The following is a 6,520-nucleotide window of genomic DNA, read 5'->3' as shown; positions in this document are numbered from 1 at the left end:
ACAAGACTGCGAAAACCCAAAAGACCCTCAAATACCCCGAAGACCCAAAATACCATAGATATCCTGAGGACCCAAAAGACCCTTAAATACCCCGGAGACCCAAAGCCCCCGAAAACCTTTAAATACCCTGAAGACTCAGAGGACCCAAAAAAAGATTAAGGACCCACATACACCAAAAATAACCAGAGGACCTAAAATATCCCAAAGGCCCAAAATACTCCGAAAACCCAAAAAACCCTTAAATACCCCAAATATGCAGAGGATTGAAGCAATGCCTTGGCATTCACAGCATTTTTCAGGAATGTATCCTCGCGAAAGTCGGGGTTCTAGTATATATATATATACACACACACACACCCAGTGACGGGAAAAGTTTGAGTTAATCTATCACTTAGAATCATTTCATGCATGCTCCTACCTTAGACTCAGCAAAAACATGTCAGAGGAAGAAATATACCACCAGTGTTGTATCACCGAGTGTCGCTGTATTTACACCATGGAAAAAAACCCGAGACTCTCATCGCCAAGGAAACGTGTGGTAACTGACAAAACAGACCGTTCCAGAAAATCTTGGAGGAATGGACCAAGTCAGTCGAGGGTATATGAGGTACTGTGTATCTTCTGCCAGAAAGTAAGCAAGTATTGAAAAGGTAGAGATGCAAGTCTCTTGTTCCATTTTGGGAGCAACATGCAGATGTCTGTGAAAGGAACAGTCAGAAAAATGGATGGGACACTTGCTCTCCTCAAGATCTTGTAGCTGCTTAATGTGCAGTCACACAGTGAGCTGACCCCGAAGACCACAAAATGAGCCGTTTTCATTTTTTAATAATTAATTATTTGCCAACCCTGAAGTGTAAGAGAAGACCAGTTTCACCAAGAAATGTCTTGGTATTGATGACGTTGGAGTTTCAACCAAAAAAAAAAAACACTCGTCATAAGTTGGAAAGTGAATTTGGAGAATCACAACAAATCTTTCCTGATGAAAATGGGAAGCTTCGTCGACATCCTGACAACGGGCCCATGCGTCAGCTTGTGAAAAACAATCACTCCTTAAAGTCAGAGTTTGATTCTGAAATCTGCAAATATTGATGTTTTAACGAAGGCAGCCTTGCAGCCGAGAACTGATGTCATGAAGCAAGACGACAGTCAGGTATGGCCAGTCTGGTATCTTCCACTATATTATATAAACTAGGGCCAAAACGACAACCATGTTAGACACCATCTTGGATTTCTACCCCCAATATGCAACTCGACAATGGTGATCCTACTATTAATTTGCAATTGCTCACTGGCTTTGACACCGATACAAATTTTTATTATGGACCCTCAGGAATCAAAAAGCTACAGAGATCAAAACAAACAGCTTCAAATGGAGCACCTCGCCACCATTAGAGCATTTAAATTGTATCAGATGCAGCAATAAATGTGAATTGTTGCTCCCAGCTTGCCGACTCGATGACAGATTGTTGCATTTGCGTTTTTGCCGCCTTCATCCCTACTCGGTTTAAAATCCAGTGTGGCACGGGAAACTTGCTCGTCATGTCAATTCATCATCCCGAGGCACGGACCTTAAAAAACAAACAAAAAAAAACCAGGACATTGTGCCGGCTTAGGTGGCACCGATAAAATCGATATGTGAAAAATCCGCCCTTGGCACATGGACGAATAATTGTCCAACCAAAATCAGATGAGTTCCATTTGATGTTTTACTTGTTTATTTCATGGATGTACTTGTTTAATGGATGTTGTATTTGTTTTACTTCATTAAAAGGTTTGAGTGGAAAATCACAATGACATTCAAGGAGATTCTTAATCTTAGGTGTTTGTACTTCTCAGCTTGATGGATTGTTCTTTCATTGGGATGGTTAGCGCTTCGATTTTCATTCCGAACACGAAAAGATCTTCCATGAGCCTCGCCCACGCTTCCCCGCCATAATTTAGAAAATTACATTTAAAACGTATTTACACAAACAATGACATCATAATGTGACTGAAGTATAACTGGTCAATTATATTTTGGCAGCCTTCCCTCAACTTGCACTTTTGAGGTCATAGAAAACAAAACTGCCAAAAATCACTGGACTCTCCCGCGATGAAGCCGAGTCCCTGGGCCTGTTACTCTCATATCGGTGGTCTCTGTCTCCCACTGCTTCCTTTCTGGTCTTGTTTGTAATTCAATGTACAATTGACAAATGAAAATGCTCCTCAAATGTACTTAAATGATGGTGTGAAAGAAATAAATATCCAGATGTCTATATCGTTACACTCCTGAAGAATATAATATCCAGCAATTTGGTGTACAACTTTGGTAATGGTTTCATATGACTTTCTGTGGGGGAAAAATATTAGCGAATTCACCTTAGGAGATGGGAGACATAGACCCTTGTGCATAGCTGTCCATGGTCAAGTGTGAGCAACCGATAGCCATGAAAAGAAAAATTAAGAGAATGAGGACAGAAGTGCAATAAATAAACAAAAACAATGACAAAGTAGACGGCACAGGTGAAAACAAGCATTTGACAGAAAAAGATACAAACAAAATCCTGCACTGGCAGTTGTTCCCAAACTTTTTGGGTGTGCGGACTCCTGGACACCCCAAAATTTTGCGGGCCGCGATGTATGCCTATCTTAGTGGCACATAGCCACTTCGTGCAGTGGTCCTGAGTCAAGAGCACCAGTTATACCATATTATATATATTTTCTTGAAAAGTCCAAGGTGTTTTGTTTGTGTATGTGTGTATGTGTGTTTGTGTGTATGTATATATATATATAATTATATATATATATACATATATATATATATATATATATATATATATATATATATATATATATATATATATATATATATATTAGGGTGGTGCTCAAAATAATTTTTTTAACATATTTACTGGGACATGGCTTTATGTTGTTCCTTTTGTTCCAAAATGAAAAGACACCATATATACACAAAGAATTAAGTTAAGCACCCCCCCGTTTTTTTACAACCTCGCACATTACAAGTTTGTTGTCGTCAAAACAGTGTAATATACCCATGATATTGCTATATTTTCTGGAGAAGTGATATTATAGTCACATAAAAACATAACAATCATGCCGTTTTCAATATTTTATTCTGAATAATTTAAGGTGAAATTTTTTGGGAATTTTAGGCATATTTTCACCTCAATTTAAGTATGGAGCTATAGGTCCATCACGGACAGTGTGGATGACGTTTATGTTTTCTAACGTACAGTCATTGTTCTGAGAAGACCTCTAGCGATCTTTGCGTCAATAACGTGTGTAGGACCCACGTGATCGGATCACTGACTCAACCCTACGTCTCATAGACCCTGTAAGCCGTCGTATGCGTTGCTGTGGCAGGTTGTTCCATTCCCGATGTAATGCACGTTCCAATTCATCCAGATTGGCTATTGGAGGGACCATCTTCGGAATTTGTCGTCCCAACATGTCCCAAACGTGCTCGAGGGGGTTCAGGTCAGGACTGTACGCAGGCCAGGGGATGGTTGTCACAGCACCTTGCTCCAGCAAGGCTCGGACGCGTCTCGCACGGTGAGGCCTGGCGTTGTCATCCATGAAGATGGGTCTGCTGGCGAGGGTGTGGTCATCGAAGTGCGGGATTACGGTGGTATTCAGGATTTCCTCGGCATATCGCTCTCCGTTGAGGTTACCTCGCACAGTTATCAGGTCCAATTTACAGTCATGGGAGAAGCATCCCCAGACCATAATCGAGCCACCACCAAAGGGTACCGTTGGTTGAATGTTTTTAGGTGCATACGCGGTGTTTTTGTGGCGCCACACCCGAACACGCCCATCTGTCACGTACAGCAAGAACCGGCTTTCATCCGACCAATGAACTCGCCTCCAAGACCGGATGTTCCATCCACGTCGCGCTAGGCACCATGCCAAACGCTCCCTCTGATGTCGTTCGAGTAGCCTTGGACGCTTGATCACTCGTCTTGACCTTAAACCGGCCGATTTCAGGCGGTTCCTCACGGTACGGTGACATAGCCTTCTGTTGGGCAGCCAGTTGTCCTTCAGGAAATGGCTCGAGGCGAAGGGATATCGTCGCACCAGTCTCAAAAGCGCTCTATCTTGGCGGACTGTTGTCACGCGAGGTCTTCCAGACCTTGGGCGGTCCTTCACCGCATCCGTTTCCTGGTGTTTCTGCACCAACCGACTGATCACCGAATGGTGGTAACCAAACGTTCGAGCTACAGCTTTTCTGGACATTCCGGACTCGATCATGCCTATTATCCGCCATCTTTCTCCGTCCGACAACCGTCTACGAGCCACCATTACGAGAAAATGACCATGTAACCCCCACACGAGCTCAGGCGTGACTTGCAATAACCCGTGATGATAGTGCATTTTCAGAAAATCACGACCACGTGGATGATAACACGTGCTGCACGAGCGATGGGCGTCACAGATGAGTGCACTCATCTGCATTTCATCAATGGATAATTGCTAATGTCATACCAATCATTATTTGATCTCACATACCTTAGAATATATGCCAATGTATACATATACACAAAGAATATATATTAGGGGGTGCTTAACTTAATTCTTTGTGTAGGGGTGCTTAACTTAATTCTTTGTGTATATGAAAGCAATCTGATTTTATTTAGGGGTGCCACATCAGCCTTCAATCTAAAGGTGTCTACAAAACTTTTCTATATATGGATCGAAAGCAAAACCAGAAGTTTGTTTTATGAAAATCCACCCTCCACTCACTTTCTTTGTATTCTAGCAAACACAAGTTACAATAGCTGCACAAATAGCACTATATTGCAATGAAAACTCAAATTCAATGATAACAATCCAAATGTTCAGTTCATAAAATGAAGAGACACCATATTACATAATATTAAAAAACCCAAATATAATGAGAAATGTAACTCCTATTTCTGGGCCTGTTTCACCACTGTTGCCTTCTTGGCATCGGGGTACATCTTCCTGTGAGCAGCAACAACTTGGAGCAGAGCTTGCTTTTGCTCTTCATCCTTTGTAAGGAGCTTATTGTAGTCTTGTATCAATGCGACACCCCTTTCTGCCCTGTCGTTCACCACGACTAAGCCACTGGCGGCTTTCTTTGCTTCCTGAAAGCTGGTTTCTTGCTCCCATGAACCAGGATCCTTATCCATCCAATCAGTTGGGGTCCCTAGGATGCTGAAGAAATGCTTGGTGTGTTTTGTTATGAGGCCAGCGATTGACAGGGCGGTTCCTCGTTTGATAGCTGGTCTCTTTGGAGAGGGGTTTTCACCGTCATTTTTCAATGCTTCAATCATATTGATCTTGCTTTCTTTGTCAATTCTGGTGTCAAAGAATGCAAATGCCACTAGTACTGGGCTCATGTACCACGTGTGGCGGCCAAGTGCCTTCAAGGCTGCCTGAGCCATCTTCTGATTGATTTGTTCAAACTTTTCCAACTTCTTGAAGAGGTTAATATCATTCAGGGGAGCCTCAATAGCTTGTGGAGCCCGAAACCAAGCCTGTACATACACAAGGCAGACAAAAATGTTGAAGGCTCGGAGTTCTCTCGCCTCTCGAAGTGTCAAGTGGAACTCTGACCGAAACATGAACACCTGTAGTGAATATAGTGCTTTTGCCATCCATCTGGCTCTGTGCATTGCTCCTGGAGCCATGATCCGGATTCCACGAGGTGGGATTCCTCCCATGTAGATGACAGTCAGTTCTAGGAGTTCACGATAATCATCTCGTGGCTGCTGATCTTTCAAACACACAAGAACGTTTTTGCTTCCAACACAGTGTCTACAGATCCCGTTGAAGCCTTCCTCTCTGAGAATTGATCGTGAAGAAACTTCCTGTCCTCGGGGTTGGTGATTATGGCCTCCGAATCTGCATGCCTAAGATCAAACGTCTTCTCCAAGGAGGCCTTGAAGGATGCTTCCTTTTTCTCTTGGGTCGCACCACCCCGCTTTGCACCTTTTTGGAGGCTCCTCCATTCTTCATATAGCCTCTCCAAACGATGGATGCAGTGCTGCTTCGTCGTAGGTAGGTGAGCTTTTTCCCAGAACTTCACAACCTCTTCAATGGTGAGGGTTGCACTCTCCCGGGCAGTGCGATTCTCCTTCTTCAGGTGATGGAAAAACAGGACAAGAGATTGATGCACAGTCGGGAGCTTGGCACCTTTGATGGCATCTCCAGAAGTGGACCCAATGAGATACACATTATCCTGAGCCCGAGTTTTCAATGAAACACTGGTACTAGCACATGCCATATCTGCAAAATAAGCAAGAATGTGGATAAAATCCTGTTAATTCTTACTCCACAGGGTCACTCTCTACAAAAGAGCCACAGTCAATAAGTTAGGCCTACATATTACACACTAAAAAAGCGTACCCCTGACCTCGGGAACCTGTACAAAACATGCATGAAAATTGCCCAGATAGTGATCATAGGAAGTCTCAAAACTGTATGTATAATATATTGTATATATATAATGTATAATGTGTATTTATGTATATTTATTATTTAATGTATATTTACTATA

This window comes from Myxine glutinosa, unplaced genomic scaffold (genome assembly GCF_964187855.1).
Source record: "Myxine glutinosa unplaced genomic scaffold, kmMyxGlut1.1 SCAFFOLD_1839, whole genome shotgun sequence".
NCBI classification, from domain to species: Eukaryota; Metazoa; Chordata; class Myxini; order Myxiniformes; family Myxinidae; genus Myxine; species Myxine glutinosa.
The sequence above is the reverse complement of the archived record's forward strand: the minus strand, read 5'-3'. Positions refer to the sequence as shown.